The sequence below is a fragment of the Papilio xuthus genome, unplaced genomic scaffold, assembly GCF_000836235.2.
Source record: "Papilio xuthus unplaced genomic scaffold, Pxut_1.1 DF828142.1, whole genome shotgun sequence".
Lineage (NCBI taxonomy): Eukaryota > Metazoa > Arthropoda > Insecta > Lepidoptera > Papilionidae > Papilio > Papilio xuthus.
In genome coordinates, this window is record NW_013530507.1 from 3430874 (window position 1) to 3450388 (window position 19515).

Consider the following 19515-nt stretch of genomic DNA (forward strand, 5'->3'; position numbering starts at 1 on the left):
GTTGAGGTTCTGCTCCAGGCATTCTTGTGCCCTAACGCTCGCATTCTCGACCACAGTCTCTGCGCCTTCCAATGTTTGTAAGTCCTCCAGTTTGATGATATTATCTGACTAGTTTGAGATGTAAATTTGGTGTGTTCTTTGGCATATATACACTTGCACTGATAAATATAACTAATTAATGTTATGCACTAACAAAATTTCCTCCATGACTACGTTTAGAGATGGCTGCTTAAAATTAATTCAGGTATTCCGTGCGTCACGCCTGATTGCAATGGATTCTATGGAGTAGTTTTGTGTCTCCAGTAAGAATGTTACCATGATAAGGTTGTTTGCGCGAGGCTTGTGTTCTAACTTATCAAGTGATAAGACATCCAGAACAAACATCGGCAGTCTGTGGGAGTATTTGCGTATCGTCCAAGGAACTCTACTCTTTCTGTCTTCAAATCTTCTTCATGCATACTGCAACAAATTGAAATTACTACATTCATTTATTTGATTATTTGTACACCTATAAAAGTCATTGAGAGTGTAACCGTCTATTTAAATACGAGGCGTGGTTATTATCGGATAGTAGATAAATGAGTTTATTTAACTTCTGTTTGTTTTAGTCAAAGTAAGTTCTGTCATATTAAAGCCACTTGTCGTCAAATATAAGATAAGACCATATACGAAGATGGGACTTTTATTTGAATTTAAATTTCGTTCATCTTTAAAAAGTTAAAGATTGTTTTGTATTTTTATATTTTGTCGCTCTTAGGGCGTTGTATATGTCGTTTTGGCGTTAACAAAATATTTTACCGGGGATTAATGACGATGTAAAAGACTGGTATCACAAAAGAGCTGTTATCATATATCCTTTACCCGTTCTAGTTGTCAAAAACAAACAAAATTTACGTAATATGTATGAAATTCGCTAATATATGTTGTGGAAGGTTCTTTATTTGGTACGATGCGACGTTTAGAGTCAATAAAAGCGATAAATTCGCGACAGTTTGCTTACGTTTTATGATTGTAAACAGGTCGTTAATAAATTGGAAGCTTATTCGATTGAACCATATCGAATTTATTCGATACTAGCTGTCGACCGCGACTCTGTTCGTGCGGAATTAAAATAAAAATTAATATGTAGCCTATGTGTTCGTAAGACAGTGTTCTACATCTATGCCAAATTTAATCAAGTACAATAGAGACGTTCCGGAGATACCTTATAACAGACATCCATCCATCCAAACATTCGAATTTATAATATTAGTACATACTGCATTATTGAGTCAGACGATGTTTTATTTATGTATGTGTCAAATACTTATTTAGATCGTATTGAAGTAAGTGCTCGTCTACGTTTTTTATAGCTTTCCCTTTTTACCTTCATTGTATTGCTTTTACGGACACTATCAAAGTAAAGATTGCTATAAAATATATTAAAATGGTAACGTGTGTCCTTTGATTTACGTAGAGGTCAGTTTAGAAGTTTGGTTATTTGAAATATTACTTGTATATTATGACTTTGAACCTTAGCTTTTAGAATTGCAGTATTATGTATTTAGTAGTATTAAACATAATTGTATATGTATGAAGCTTACTAAAATGACTTAAGTACTATACGTTATCTGATTTTACTAATATTAAAATAATTATTGTTTTTGAAACAATTTATAATTAAAGTTTATTTACTTTTATGTTATGCCAAATTATAATTAAGAATTATTCAAACTATAGATGAATAGAAGATTTTATTTTCAGATCGTGTCTTTGAATAAATTTACTGATATTAAAAGTTTTATGTTTTTCTCAGTAATATGGAAAATTATTGTCAACAATGTCAATGTCGTTGGCACATAACAACACGCTGTAATGCAATGAACATTGAACTTTTTATGAAACAAAAACACAGGACTTCTGTTTTTAAACAATGAAACGAATCGTTTTTAAACGATTTAGTTTTTTTTTTATTTGTTGTGATGTTATTAATCTTATATATAAAATTCTCGTGTCACAATTTTCGTTCCCATACTCCTCCGAAACGGCTTGATCGATTCTCATGAAATTTTGTGAGCATATAGAGTAGGTCGGAAAATCGGCTACTATCTATTTTAAAATCCCGCGCGGACGAAGTCGCGGGTGACAGCTAGTATTTTTATGATTCGAAACGTAAGGAGCTTACTGCTACGTAAAGTACAATTGATAACCATGGTTTTAATTAATTTTTTCGGACATTCCCTTATGTAATGTGACTTCTTTTAGTCTAAATGACTAGACTAGTTTTTGAAACACTCAGTAATAGTGTTAACAACAAGATGTTTTACAAACCGTGGGTTTCCGAGTACAAAGTCATCGTTTCAAACATATTGTTTTCTCTTTTTTATCAATATGGAAAGACTGTGATGACGATATGTTTTATACGGAGTTTCGATCTCACAAAGTCACGGCTAGTATTAACCACGATGAGTAATTACGTAAGCGTCGTAGAATAACATTATTTCACTTTACTGTATGAACTGTGATAAAATTTATTGCATCTGCTAATATGTAATTGTTTGAGTAATTCATAAGTAAACAAACTACTGCACTGTAAAATATATGACAATTAAATTTATCACATATTTTAATTTGAAAGACCGTTAATGTAATTGAAGTTATTTGCTAATTTATTCGAAGGAAAAATATTATCTTTTCTCTCATTCTCTCTCTTTGATAAAACAAAGATAGCAATATTTTTAAACTAATTTTATATTTATAAACAGCTAAAACATTCACGTATATTTGTCCGGTGTCGGCACCGACTAGTTTCTTTATTTCGCACAGTAGGACCCTCGGTGACCTTCACTCACTCAAATGTTTCGGCAGTGTAAAATATGGATAGATCATTATTGATGAACACGTAAAAAAAACGAAGCATCCCCTACCATAGTTCTCAATAACTAAATAATAAATACATGTCAAAAATAGGGAAAATTCTTAAAGAGATATTTGATGCTTGGCTAAAGTGCCAAACATGTATCCCATTCAATATTATGTTGCAACAGGAATTTTACTCTGAAAATGTGCCTTCAAGGCTACATGTTACATTTCAGCAATCACACCCAAAAATATTATATAACTAGCTGTCGCCCGCGACTCTGTCCGTGCGGAATTATAAAAAATACTAATGAAGCCTTTATTGCTGAAGATAATTAGTTTTACAAATTCATTTTTTTTAGATACATTAACAGTAAGTATAATAATATTGAGTATCAAAAAAAAAGTTTTGAACCGGCGACTGCTATCCTTAATCTACAGCTTGTCCTAGGACAAAGGCCTCCTCTAAAGATTTCCATTTCTGTCTATCCCTGGCTTCTCTAATCCATAAACGACCGGCAACTTTTTTGAGGTCGTCTTCCCACCTTTTTACCTGTCTTCCTTTGTTGCTCTTCCCCTCTCGTGGGTACCACTCTGTGCCTTATCTAGACCATTTTTCATTCTTCTCTCTCATCATATGTCCCGACCAACGCCATTTTAGTCTTCTTGCAGTATGCGTGATATTGTTAATGCATCGTTAGTGTAGATTAACTAAGAGAAATGCGCTATGAGACGGGGTTCTTTACTCTCACTGTTCTCTAAGAATACAAAAAATATTTGATTGCATTTGAAATTCATAATTTATTTTTTATTTTTTACTAAATTAGTATTACTGGCAACAATAAGACTTGAGGCTTTTTATGAAATACCGTTAAGCTTTAATTATAATTACTGCTGTTGGCGGTTGCGGTCTCCTTGTTTCCTGCTGACATTGAGGATCTTAAAATTAGCAATTTAATAAGTAAGCCTCGTAAAAGAGAATCCTTAATTACTCTAATCAAAATGTAATATTACAATTAAAAATAAAGTGGTCATAAAATGTTTTAAGACGAAAATGTTGATGAATGTAATGAAGCACTGGAACTCATTTAAATTATTCAAACTTTCGTGAGACATCATAAACTTATTATATATAAAAACACTCATTTAGTTGCTAAAGTCTGTCTGTCATCGTTACTACAATAATACATTTTATATTATGATGTTTGCCTGTTCTTTAGCTTAGATTTATCTTATATATAAAATACTCGTGTCACAATTTTCGTTCCCATACTCCTCCGAAACGGCTTGACCGATTCTCATGAAATTTTGTGAGCATATTGAGTAGGTCTGAGAATCGGCCAACATCTATTTTTAATCCCGCGCGGACGGAGTCGCGGGCGACAGCTAGTAATCAATAGTCTTCACTAAGAGACTAAGTAACAGAAAAGTTCTCGCGCGGAAGTTAAGAAATCCATTTATTATTCTTTATGTACAACTTTATGTAAACTAAAAGGCAAAATACAAATCTGAAGTCACAATAAAATACTAAAAGCAAACTCGACGCCGCAAAGCGCTGTAATTTCAAGCGCGTAAATATTTTAGTACCGAATCCGTTTCTTTTACTTCCGGTTTTTATTGTCGAAGGAAAACAATGTTTTTTTTTTTAATTTTCATTCTTAATTCATATGAATGGAATTAAATATTTAAAACGGTTAGGGATGTAGTTGATAGTATAGATTTTTAATAATGAATTTTATTTGTTACTATTATTAAAAATCAGAACGTTTAGAAGTATGAATGTTACAGTATATCTCCAAAACGGCTGCATGGATATAGTTAAAATTAGGTATAGATGTAGAATATAGCCTATAGGAACACATAGGCTAGTAATTAAGTTTTTTTTACTCCACGCGGACGGACTCTGGGTTTACATCTAGATCCAATAAATATTAAAAAAAGATTATCATTAAAATCATTAAGGATTTAACAAAAAATTTGAAAAGATATTTTTCTTTCCTTTAGTTAGGTTTATTAGTGTCATTATATAAAATACAAAAGTATCTTTGAGGAAAATTTTACTAAATACGAAGAACGAAAGTTGGCAACTGAAATAGTGACTATAAAAGTTCTTTGAACTGACTCTTCTGTCAACTAATTTGGGTCAACGTGAGCGCCGAGTATGCTACGGTTCGTGGCCGTGACATTTCATAGAAACAAGCAAAAAACATGATGATTAAAAAGGGAGTGACGACTGAAATAACATAAGATATATTGATGTGGAGGACAAAAATGTAATTTAACTAGCTCCGCGATTCTGTCCGCGCGGGATAAAAATAATAGATAGTAGCCGAGTCTCAGACTTAATGAATATGCATATAAAATGACATAAAAATCTGTCAAGTCGTTTCGGAGGAGTACGGTAACTAACATTGTGACACGAGAATTATATTTTAAGATATTGCGTTTATTATTATAAGTTTAAATATCCTAAAAATAAAAATACATTCAAACGATTCCGCTGAAGATCAAAAGTTCCCACTTTTATTTTTAGTATATTTTTATTCTCTCTAATTCATTAATGTCGAGATAAAAATGTGCAAGAGAAGCAACACTAAGGCTAATGACCTTTATACTACGATGACTTTATTCACTGTCACTGTCTCCTTATTGAAAGTGAATGTCATTTAGAATTTATTAATTTATATCTTTTACTGGTATTTTAGTAATTTTAAAACATTGTATTTTATTTTATACCAGTTGTCACCCGCAACTCAGTCCGCGCGGAATTAAAAAATAGCTTGCGTTCTTTCAGCCTATATGTATATACATTTGTGTCAAATTTCATCAAGATCCGTTTCGGAGATACCTTCTAAGGAATATCCATCCGTCTATCCATTTTTAAATTAAGTTTAAGTTATATAAACCTACTATTTTTAGACATTATTAGTTAGAATCCTTTGGTGCGAATGACGTGCTTTCGTTACAAAGTCCAGTGTCAGAATGAATAGTGAGGGGACACAAACGTCGACATTTTAGTAAGGCTAGTGTTAAGTCAATACACTGCCACAGTTTCGGATTTTCTCCCTAACATTATGTATTTATGAAGGAATACAAAAAAAATCCGTGGCTTGATGAGATTATTGCTTGATCCTTGAGTTTTAAAGTTATTTCTAATTCAATTTATTTTAAATTATAAACAACAAGATTACTTTAAATAGATTGCGGTTAAAATAGACAATATATGACATATATCAAAAGAAGATATTCCATTGTGTATTGGACAGATATAAGAATAAAGGAAAATACGCGAACCGTTGTCGACTAAGTTGATATAAAAACTGTACACTTGTTACTGACAAGCGTAAATGTAAGCTGAATAATATTAAAAACATTAAAAAATATAATGATAATGGACATAAAACCATTTTTTCTTTAAACTAACAGTTGATTCTTTATTTAAAAACAATATTTATTTGTTGGTTTGTGTTTTGATTAGTTTTTTGTTTGTCGTTTAGGGATAACTAGCTGTCGCCCGCGACTCCGTCCTTGCCGAGTTAAAAAACACATAATTGGTAGCCTATGTGTTCTTCCAGACTATGCTCTATATGTATGCACAATTTGATCCATTCAGCCGTACTGGAGACGCCTTCTAACAAACATTCCTCCATTCATCCATCCATCCATCTAAACATTCGCATTTATAAAATTAGTAAGATTCATAAAATGATCTACATTCTTCTTCTTCTAACCTTTTATGGTCAAGGACCACTTACTTTATTCTTGTTAGTACACTACTATGTAGGTGTTTTTTTTATAAGAGAAAGTGGCAAATAAGGACACCGAGGTGTTTAGCGACGCACATTGACATTTGCAATACGAGAAAAATTGCGGATGCATTGCCGGCTTTACTAGACCGTACTAGAAATAAACGTGTAAAAAAAACGTCTATCCTAAGACTATTATTGTCATTTAAAACTACTTTACAATAGTCACGCTTAGTTTCAAATGATTCCTCGCCATGTCTAAATTAACAAGTAAGGAAATATAGTCTATAGGAAATTGTAAATAGTTTTAAATATTATTGTAAAGTTTGGATTTTATAATTTTAATAAAGAAATAAAAAATCTTGCTCCCTAAAGTCCCTGATCGCCACGTTAGGGGAACGAGAGGGCGGCATAGCGCCGCCCAAAAAAAAAAAAAAACAAATTGAAAAAACCTTATTTACTTCTTTCGAAATTTTAAATTATTCGCGGACCAAATTTTGACTACTACGGACTACTGTTTGGTAACCATTGGTCTACATACAAATGTAGATAGTCGTATGAAAATTTATGTATAAAAGTAATTGCCCTGATTAGCAATGGGCGGCAACAGTAGCATTGTAAAAGCGTATTATTTTGTGTTGCAGTAGTCGACAGTTTTTCAATTCTATCAGGCGTTATAAATATAATATGGTATTTCTAAATATTATGTAATTATTTGTTCCAGTAATAGATTTTTTTTATTTTTAACAAATAAATTGAATATTTTAAATATTCACAAACAATTTTATTTTACTTTTTCCTTATATTTTTTTTGGGAATTATTACATGATTAAAATAAAAATAAATAAACAAATTGTTGTTAATTTTGCTAATATCAATATCTGTTTTGAAGATACAAATAGCAAAGTTATGTAACCGCTTCTCTGCTATTCTTAGAAACCTGTTACTTATCTAAGAGAATCCTTTAAATGGGTTTCAGTGCGGAAATCCATTAGTATTGAATCAAAGCAAGCAAAGGGAATCGAAGATCAGTTATCTTAGCGCCGCTTTAATATAGATTTATTTGCGATGTCGTTATCCTTTGACAGGAAACTAAAGGTATATCAAACTGGTTGTCAATCTTTACGTGTTTGGGACAAACAGGTAAACAGGCTATGTTGCCATATCTTACTAATATTATAAATGCGAATGTTTGGAGGGATGGCTGGATGTATGTTTGTTAGAAGGTATCTCGCTGAAATTTGGCATAGATGTAGGACATAGTCTGGAATAGCAAATAGTTTACTAGTTATGTTTTTTTTTAATTCACGCGAAAAGAGTCGCGGGAGGTAGCTAGTAACAAATAAATCTTAATTCAAATAGACAGTTTGTTTGAAATTTTGTTTCATAATGTAAGTTCTCGATGGATGTAAAATTGGATAAATAAATAATTCTACAATATCATTAAAAATTAAAAGCCCTGGAAAAATTCGGATATTAAAAGACTTAACAGCAAAAAGTTTTTAAATGACTTTTGAGGGCGGGATTAAAGTTAAATTCGTAACTTATATTGCAAACCTCAAGTTTTAATGATTTCGTAAGATCAAAATAATTTTTGATCATTATTATACGTTCAAAAATTGTTTCGCGTCAAAAAGAAAATCGACTTTAAAAATAATTCTATAATAAAATTGTACCAAAACGTAAAAAAATCGCATAATATTTTTGGGTATATAAAAATATATTTTCTTAGTTGTATTAAATTTACTAAAAGAAACAAATTAGTTCACACAGATAAATACTTAGCAAAATATATTAGAATGTTGAGAACTTATTTCATAATGAAAATGTTAATTAAAAAGATTTTTTATAAACTGCATATTTCTAAATTAAAAATATTTGCAGGTGGGATCATAACACGTCCACAGAGAAATTGCATTCTTGGCATAACATCGCACGACTTAATTAAGAAAAAGGCCTTTGAGGGGCAAAGCCGAGCTCGAGTGGGCTTAACTTGAAGCTAGCTGGAAAACTGACATTCATACGGTCAAAAAAGAAAAACCCGTCTGATATTATCTTTATAAAATTACAGTAAGAATACAAATGTAATCTTACGTTTAAAAAAATGTTATTTCCTTGGTGCAAATATTAACAATGGAACTTTTATATTGGTACAAAAATATTTATATGCAGACGAAAAATATCTTGTCTCTCTTGTCTGGTTATATTGCATTTTCCGCATTCTCTTAACATTTAAAGTATTTCTAGTTTAAATCCTAACACCCACTTAAGTGAGTTTTATAATTTATATAAGAAAATATTTGAATATTTTTAGCACAAGAAAAAGCGTCTTCGTATATATAAAATTACTAGCTGTCGCCCGCGACTCCGTCCGCATGGGTATATAAAAAAACTTAATATATAGATAAGTTAAATAAAAAGCAGTTCTTCAAGGCATAAATTCGAAAAAAATGAATGAATAGTATCCTATGTTCGTCTCCTTGCTCTAAGCTAACTCCTCACCAACTTTCACCAACTTTCAACCATATAGGTAAAGCCGTTCTTGAGTTATAAATAGTGTAACTAACACCACTTTCTTTTATATATATAGATTAGAAAATAACTACCCCTTACTAACTTAAATGTTATGGTAACAACATACTAATATTATAAATGCAAATATTTGGGTGTATGGATGGGCAGATGGATAGATGTTTGTGTGAAGGTATTTACTATACGGCTCATATATCTCACTGAAATTTGGTTTATATGTAGAAAATAGCCTGGAGGAATACGTAGGATACCTTACAAGTTTATTTATGATTGCGCGCAGACAAAATCAAGCCAAAAGCTAGTCTTTCATAATTTACAATTAAAAGTAAAGAAAAGTCAAAAGTAAGTCATACGTAATACTGCAAACACTGTACTACTCGTAGTTCTATAGAGGTGTTATTCCATTTTTATTCTTCGTGAAATCTAACCGTGAATAATTTTCTTGGTATATAATATATATTATATAATATATATTATATAATATAAGCGGAGAAAATTTTTATGAGATAAGGGATAAGTACATCGACTGCGTACCAAACAAACGGTTATGCTTTTACGTCACGTACTTTTGTATCCCACTTAACCCTTTCAAGGAGTTTGACCTAGATGCAAGCAACCCTTATTCACAGTGTTATCGTTTTAAAAATAAAATTTAAAATAATCTCACATTAAAATGAATATAAAAATAATACATATTATGTGATTTTGGTTTAGTCGATCATACCAATATTATCAATGCCAATGTTTGGATGTATGGATGGATAATGTTAGAAGGTCTCCAAACGGTTGCATGGAGCTTGATGAAATTTGCTATAGGTGTAGAACACAACATGGAAGGACATATAGGTCACTAATTAAGATTTTAAAATTTATTCGTCTTTGTCCTATCGCGGAAGATAGGTTGTAATTATATAAATTTCACGATTTTAAGTAACCAAATTAACTGTGTGTTTAGACCATTTTTGTAGTCAGTTGATATAATTCTTACGTTGCTTTCAATTAACTTATTATAGGAAAGGTTTCAAACAGTGTTGCACGCCAGCAACAATATCTGGTACCGATTGACCGTTTTTTTTTTCCAGAGAGGAATGCTTTATGCATACTCCGCGCCCCGGGGAGAACGCGGTAGTTATGTGGGATTCTCCTCTATAATGGAGGCATGCCCACTAAACCTCTCTGTTCTTCCAACGCATAGGGACGGGGCCACGGGCACGCTTTCGCTTTCGTCCGCGACCCCGTCGGCGTCAGCTGCCGAGGCAGCTCCCTCATGGGGTACCGATTGACCGGTGAAATACCACGACTACGCATAAGACAGTCGTGAAGCTATTCCGCGTCCCGACTGATGAGTGTACATGCCGGACGCCTAATTTTACACCTCTATTCCTTCTCCTGACTTATAAGATAAGGATTTGAAGAGAAAGGGGATTTGATGGAGGAAGGAACGCATAGAAACGAGAAATATTCTATTCCTGTGTGTTCCCTCTTCCGTTGATAAAAGGTAGGCAAGCATCTCGTTTGTCACTTTATAATACAAATAAAAACACCACACTTTTTGATTGCAATTTTAGTGACTAGCTAACTTATATATCTAACACCTCTACATAGAATTGAGCTAGTGTCGTGTACAGTCGACCTAATTTAGGCTAAATAGCAATTCACAGCAGAGATTTAGTGTAACAACCCTTGTATAATATTTACTGAAGCGACCACACACGAGTGTTTGCGTAAACAAACACGCTAATGTTGTTTGTAGACAGACGGCCTAATTTCTTTTGTCTTTATCACTATAGTTCATACACGATGACTCTACATAAGTATTAGTAGAGCAACGCTAAAAATGAAACCTATTTACGAATCATTTACTGCTTTTGTAAATATTAGATCTAAAAAGAATGTTCAATAAACGATTATGTTTGACTTTGATTGATTAAGCTGGTCATAAAGTGTGAACCAAAGCCGTATACAATAAAACGGTTGTATCTTTTGATTGCGTTGGCTTAGAAGTTTGATGTTTTTACAGCACCAAGGGACAGCAGACCTGCATATTTGATATAAATTCTTGAAGATTCTTTACGTGTTCTTGAGAAAAAGGGTCTTGACAGACAGATGGACGGACAACATAGTAATCCCTATAAGGATTCCGTTTTTATTCCTTTCGAGGTACAGAACTCTAAAAAAGGACAAAGACGTAAGTAAAGTTAAAGTAAAGGTCGACAATCAGTATTGTCTACGTTTTTAATTAGACATCAGACAGTGAATGAACTATTTATTATTTATACAAAATAAAAATATCGAAAGATTATTTTATATCGAATACAGTTACAGAGTTGAAAGCAATAAAATGATTAAAGCATGTAAGCGTATTCTGGGATGTCTATTACACTGAGAATTGAAATTGGTTTAGCTTATTAGCAATAGGCTGCAACGAGACAAAGTTCCAGCATTCACAAAGAGACAAAGCGAATGCCCCTTTATGTTCAAACGATCGATATTGCCATGACAGTATGACGTTATTCATAGATACTACTTACTGTTGTAGAGCCATGTTATCATTAAAGATTTTTTAATTTTTAATTTTACGCAAACACATAGAATAAAAATCTCCAAAAAATTGAATGTAGTGTGGAGTAGAAATAATTATAAAAGAATTTGTAAAATGATGAAGTTAAATTATATTTATATAATAGATGCGGTAGTTTGGATGCTGATGTAATTTTGTGCGTGTGAAGAACATAGTCTGAAAGAACACATAGGTAAACTTACTAAAAGGGGGGAAAGGCTAGTATAAAATAATTTTGTAAGATTGTGAATTCAGTTTTAATTGGTGATGTGATTTGACATTTTATGTACATTTAACAGTGGTAGAGCCCGCTTTAACATCTTCGCACGAATTGGCCAGGCTCGCCCGGTGAAATACCACGACCACACAGAAGACAGGCGTGAAGTGGAAGCAATTCCGCGTTTCGTCTGATGAGTGTGCGTCCCGGAGGCCTAATTTAGTCCTCTTTCCCTTCCTACACTTTTTCTTATAAGGATGGGAAGTGGAAGTGGACTTTCCGGATGAGAGGATGCATGGAAATGTTTTCTTTCTGTGCATCCTCTCCTCCGTCCATTAAAGGTAGGCAACGCATATGCAATTGCGTATGTCTATGGACAACGGTCACTTCGCCATTTCAGCGATTTCATGTGGTCGCTCGCTCGTTTGCCACCTTATGAAAAAAAAACATTATGTATAACATCTTATCTACATAGATAGGATAGAGAGGACTATATCATTAATAATAAATATACACTAAGTAATATATAATCAACAACATCTATTCATATTTATTTAATTGTTAAACTCTTCCAAGAATTCTGCTTATTACAATTGTGTCCACTCCAAGTATTGTGTATTGAGCTTCCCGAACTAGCTTCAAATTACTGTTTTCAACTATTTCCCAAGACATCTACTTAGAATTTAGTTCATAATTATGTTGAAGATAAAATATTTTTGCGAAGTATTATTATCTCTTTTGATGTTACCAGTTTATTTTGTATGTTGCCAGTTTTTTTTTCGTGCATAGGCGTAGTGCTTCTACGTGAATAATAGCTTAGAAGATTCTTAAAGTGAACAAAAGATCAAAGAGAATTTCTTGATGTGAATTAATCCAAAGATATAGAAAGAAGTTTGGAAATACATTTATAAGATTGGATTTTCTTTTATATGTAAACAAGAACCAGTTACGCTTAACATATTGTTGTTAAAACATGAAATAATACAGTTAAGTTTCAGTATAGGCGCATTAACTATTAAAATCAACTATAAAAAAAAACAATTGGCTTCAAAAGGTCTTTTCGATTCATGCATGTTTGATGAAATTTATTTTTGGAAATAACAAAGGCATTCGTCATTTTGAGGTGTTCAAATATTTTGATTGATAAAGCTGAATTCTTTTTAATGTAATTGTTGTATAGAAAATATTATCTCTGACATCATTTAGTATTCAATATTTAAGTTTTTTTTTAAATTTACATTAAGTTATAATTGTATTACGTTTGCTTTTATTTAGACACTAGCTTACGGCAGCGATTATGTCCGCGCGGAATTAAAAAAAATATTAGTAGTCTATGTGATCTTCGAGACTATGTTCTATATATATGAAAAATTTAATCCACATCCCTTCAGCACTTCCCAAATCCAAATATCCAAACATTCGGATTTATAATATAAGTGAGATTTTATCTATTGTTTTATCCCCATTTAATATCATCAAAAGGAAACAACAAAATATATTTTTAGTTTAAGCAGATACATGTATTGTTTTAGACGACAAAATATTGAAAAAATAAAATAATGCTCTTGTAGTATACACAAAGACGGTATACAGTTACTAAATAAATGTTATTTTATTTCGAGAATATCTTTTTCTAACAACAGCATGTTTGAACATACTGTGTAAACATAGATCAAGTTAAATGCATTGCCGTAGAGGAAAGGTATTAAACTGTGGACTGGCTGGATACAATTGTATTCCTTGTGTTCTATTTTTAAATTTCATCCGTTTACATTGTAAAGCAAACCTTTAACACTATCTATTATAGTCCTAGTTTGTTCGTTGGCCAATAGATGGCGTACCATAATCTAAGAGTTGTAAGAAAAAGTATATTTATAGTAGATAAGCAAATGACATACTTAGGACAAGATCTGAGATTAAAAAATAATAATTCTGAATACCTTTTAACAAGCTCTTAATTATGAATTTAATCCACGTTTACTGAGACAATGAAATGTGCGAAATAATTCCGCAACCTTTGCCGCTCGAGTTAATTTTCATTTAATTAACATAATAGATATGTAAATTACAAGAATAAATTACAATTAACAGATTCTGATACTATTATATAATATATTAATCTAGATCATCCATATTATTCGTATCGTAGTAATAATTTTATGTGGTATTTCGTACCGTAAACGATATCAAATGATTTACATAAAAAGCGATTTGAAACTTGAAATTCTGACATTGCAATATACGTTACAAATTAAAGTTTAATCTTGTTCTAAGAGATCGTTCTAAAACTTTTATACGGGATAAAAAAATTATCTCATATTTGAGCAATATTTGCTTCGTAAGAAATTGTTTGTATTACCTCGAAATCCATTTTATTAAAAACTTTGTGACTTCGTAGAATATGATGAATATTCTTATTTTAATTAAAATATCACAAGATAACTGTCGCACGCGACTCCGTCCACGCGAAATAAAAAAAAACTTAATTAGTAGCCTATGTGTTCTTCTAGGCTATGTTCTACATATACCTTAAATTACAACGAGATCCATGCATCCATTAATCCATATAAACATTCGCATTTCTAATATTAGCAAGAGTAAGATTTATCCTCATCATCGTTATTTACTCGTTTGCTATCCACAAAATTATTCTACTTAATAAAAAGCAGGGCCGCGGTCGAGTGAGAAAGCGTGCCCGTGTTCCCGTCCCGATGTGTTGGAGGAACAGAGAGGTTTAGTTAATAAAAAGCAAGAAATTATTTTTGATATTGTATAAATATTTCGTAGTTTAATGGTGAAGTCGTAGTAGTAATGCGTCAGAGAGAAGCAATAAAAGGATCTAGTTGTTTGTGCAAGACTAAATCAGCATTTTTAGTATTTCTCAACAAAAATCCCCATTGCTTGCGGTTACGACTTTGGTCGTATTTGTTTTAAATTGTGCTTCCTTTGATATAAGTCTTTGTCGTAAATCGGAAATAAAACTTGGAAGATTTCTATCATTAATTTTATATTTTCTAACAAACATTATAATTGTATCCACCTAATACCCAAAGCTTTACGCACAAAGGTATGAATTTCGATACTTCCCGGTGAAATACCACGACCACACAGAAGACAGGCGTGAAGTGGAAGCAATTCCGCGTTTCGTCTGATGAGTGTGCGTCCCGGAGGCCTAATTTAGTCCTCTTTCCCTTCCCACCCTTTTTCTTATAAGGAAAGGATGGGAAGTGGAAGTGGACTTTCCGGATGAGAGGATGGATGGAAAGGGAAAATATTCTGTGCATCCTCTCCTCCGTCGATTAAACGTAGTCAACGCATATGCACTTGCATATGTCTATGGGCAACGGTCACATCGTTATTTCAGCGATTTCAGGTGGCCGCTCGCTCGTTTGCCACCTTCTGATATAAAAAAAAGCTTGGGTCACCTCTGACTTGTACTTGCCTGTAATATGATTATGGGTTTCCACTATCGAAACACCTGTAAAACCATGTTTTTATCTCGCTTTTTTCAAAGGTAAGGAGTCAGATATCACTGTATTTTCTTTTGTATTAGCAGACAAAACGCAGGACATTAAATACATATACTCAAATTCAATATGAATGAGAAATTATAATGAATTTTGTAAATAATTTAAATCTTTATGATACCATAGACTTATTAAAAATAGACATGTTTGCATCATTAATTCATAGACGATAAATGACATTGTCAAAGAGTAAAATGTGTAAACACGTTTCTCATTTCCATTCGACTTTACATAATATTTGCACAGTACTTTTATCCAACAAATACCAACAGATCAATAATTTCTTATTATAATATTAAAGAAGTACAAAGTGATACGTGTCTATTTTATTTGACTTATACAAAGAAAAAAGTTGGAAGAAGATATTGTTTACCTAATGCTTACGATCAATTGAACATAATGTTCCGATGAAAATCATAGAGGCCTTAAAATTCTTTTGATAAATACATCAATAAAACTGTCAAAGCAATGATTTGTTTTTGAATAACATCATAACAATAACTTACAAACATTTTTAGTTCATTGAATTTTTGTATTTGGAAAGACCCATCAACCTGCCATTTTCCCTAAGGAGGGTCGGCAGAGAATGTATCTTTTACTCTTCTATATATCTATCAGTTCTTATCAGAATTCAATTTGAAACTACCATACGAAATTATTTTTCGTCATATACACATTCATTATTCTGATATTCTGATCTCTATAGATATTAAAAAATATATATATAATTTTATTAAAAAAACATAAAATACGTAATAAAACTAACCTAGTTTTATACTTTAAGCATTAGTTATTTAATATAAAACCCCTAAGTTAATATGTACCATCCAGGGCTCGGTAAAAGTTCCTTTGAAGTTTGAACTTGGTGTTGATTTTAGAGGTCATAGAAAGAGTAATAAAAACTACGTACATGTGTACATACATTGCCCCAGAATATATTTGTATTTAGTATGAACAAGCTAGTCCTAGTTTCTTTAATAAAAATACATGTTTTTATTATTAATATTAAAACTATTTAATCCTTATTGAATCACAAGCTGTCGCCCGCGATTACGTCTTTCAAGAGTGAAAAAAAAACTTAATTCCTATGTATTATTCTAAACTATATTCTACATCTATGCCGAATCCATCGAGATCCGTCAAGCTGTTTTGGAGATACCTTCCATCCATCCATCTAAACTTTAACATTTATAATATTACTAAGGTTATACTTATATAGCTAATACCAGAATCGGCACCTAACGACCGTTATTAAACTCATCGGTACCAATTCCGGACTATACGTGAGTATAGCCGTTTTTAAATTATTTCATGAATAGAAAAAGAACTTAGAGAACATTATATATGTACGTATGGCCAGTCTTTTTTCCTATAAGATTTCCGGTAAAGAGGTTTTATGCAAAAAAATCATTAATGAATCGAAATGTCTAGATGAAAGTAAAATAAAGCACAGATACGCTAAAAATCATACAGCGATGACACGTTCTTGTAATATTATCCTGATACCTTTTTAAGTAGTCTGACCCAAATATAAAGCCGCTTTCGATGAGGGAATAATCCTATTCGATGCGTTGCCGTTACTAAGGAGAGAGAAAAATATTTTTATTTGACTTCTTTTTTATTTTTCTTTTTATTATATGGTTTGACTTGTCGTGTTTATTGTGAAATTATTTTTGCGAAAAAGAAAATAACTAAGTGAATGATGCGTGCAGTAATGATACAGTAAAAAGTTTTCTTTTGTTTTTAAATGGCAGTCAATAATGTTGTTTGTTAAACATAATAAAAAAGAAAGAAAAGTAGACAAAAACAATACGTTCTCTAAGAAGGTACAATGTCATAGGGAACATCGTTCGGAAATCTTATTACTTACTAATATTATAAATGCGAAAGTTTACATGGATGTATCAATTATTGTAAGAAGGTATCTCCAGACCGCCTGATCTGAGCTCGCAGAAATTTGGTATAGATGTAAAACATAGCCTGGAAGAACAGATATGCTACTTATTAAGTATTTTTTCCGCGCGGACGGAGTCAGGGGCGACCGCTAGTGTATACACGAAAACATCGAACTCAATATAAATCATGCAGTAATATACATATTTCTGCTACCAAAATATCAAAGCGCTGTATTGACTAATTTGTCTTTTAGCGGAAATTAAAAGAATATCAACAGACAAAATGGAACTTCGTATTTCCGTCCCGACGAATTACAATTTCATTAAATATTGGATTGAATACGTCTTGATGTGGACAGATTGCTTATTTCCGCTCCTTGTCACAGTAGGCGTCGCTATAGCAATCTATCAAAGAATTACATTCTATTTTTTTATCTAGTTATTATTCAAATTTCTATTCTATATTTTAGAATATTGCGTCCCGTCCGTTTTTTTCTTATAAGGAAATGATGAGAAGTGAAAGTTCCTGATGCGGGGATCCATGGGAAGGGAATTTCTTTCTGTGCACAACCCCTCCCCCCTTCCGTCGGTTAAAGGTAGGCAAAACATATGCAATTGCGTACGTCTATGGGAAATGGTCGCTTCGCTATTCCAGCGATTACAGGTGGCCACTCGCTCCTTTGTCATCTCATGATATAAAAAATTGCGTTCTATTTCGCTTTCGATGCGTATAGAAATCCGCAACTGCAGATGGGTTGCCTACCTTCAATCGACTTAGGATTCCCTTCCTATGCACCCCCCTCACTTCTATGTGCAATTATGGTGAATGGGAACATCGTGAGGAAACACAAGCTGCGAAATAATTCAAAGATTTTAGTCAAATCAAATAATCAGCACAACGCCAATGTGGTTAACTAACGTATAATCCCCTTCATTTAGGTTAGAAGTTTCTAAGCTCTTATATCTCATGATTACATAGTCTTTTTTAACATAAAACCTTTTTTTCTAATAGTAAATCCTAGTTACAAGTATGTTAAATATTTTGTTAGAAATAAGATACCAAAGCTCGCATATTTCGCTCGACCCTTCAGCTGAAATTGTTAGAATTTTTGGAAATTGTAACACGACCGGGCTTATCCTTTCGCAAAGCCTTGTGAAAGCGGCGGAATATGTAATGACGTAAATGTTTATTTTTTCAAAGCAGTCTCAGCTCAGTTGAGAGACAGTACGCTAAATCTATGCAACATTTTGTTAAGCATTTTATTATAAAACTAATTGTAGATTTTCATTGCGAATTTTACAATAACAAGTCTCTCTCCTTAAATAATCTGAAATAGCTATATGTTAGCGATTATTTCGGCAATGGAAACTCATACTAAGATGCAACACAACTTAATACATTCTATTTCTGCTTCATTTCTCTACCAGTCTGAGTTATTCTGCAACAGTTTATACGTAGGCGATTTTACATAAACCCAGCATATTTTTGTTTATCTGTACTGTTGGAAAAAAGGTACGCCGTCAAAAGTTTATTTAGCCGGTTACAATGCAGGTCTTTTGATAGCGAGAGTGAATAGTAACTCATCAGCGCTATACATCAGTCGCTATTGAGGTTTAGCATTTGCCTACATTGTTTGCAAAAAGTTATTCCCTGTCTCTCCCAAGTTTGTATTGTTCCAATGATTGAACGATATCATTTACGAACTTCCAGGGCCGGTGTCTACTATTATATTCTACGAAATAATTAAATTATTCTTTATATATTCTGCTTAATGTTAAGTAAGTATTATATTTTTATGCAGGAAGTTCATAAAATAATCAAAATAACCATAGGTGTGTTTTAACAACCATAGACAAATATGTTGTTATTTATGTTGTTTGAGAGGGATGATTTTTGTGTATATTTTGACAATGAAAACCTACAGCATAGTAGAGTCATCTGCATAAATTCCTTTAAAAGGAATATTCTTTATTTGTAAAAATTTGTTGTTATTAAAATATTGAATTTTCAAACTTTGCTTAATAAAATTGTGAAATTGTTAATGACGTCTGCATTTGTTATTTTGCTAATCTTATAAATTAATTAGCGACCAGTAAGTACATATAAACTCTGTGGGTCTTTAGTACTGCTGCCTAATCGATGTTAGATTTGTTATGTAAAGTTTTTGTATAATAAAATAAAAAAAAAGAAATGTGACAC

At 32.2% G+C, this 19515-nt stretch overlaps 1 long non-coding RNA gene across 1 annotated transcript in view; it reads right to left on the bottom strand.

Moving 5' to 3' along the window:
• Window positions 1–6: 6 nt before the first annotated feature.
• LOC106114459 (uncharacterized) overlaps window positions 7–19515 on the bottom strand; it is a 65437-nt gene continuing 45928 nt past the window's right edge. Inside the window, exon 3 of the long non-coding RNA XR_001227725.1 lies at window positions 7–459. This is a non-coding gene — a long non-coding RNA (uncharacterized LOC106114459). The remainder of the gene's footprint in view (window positions 460–19515) is intronic.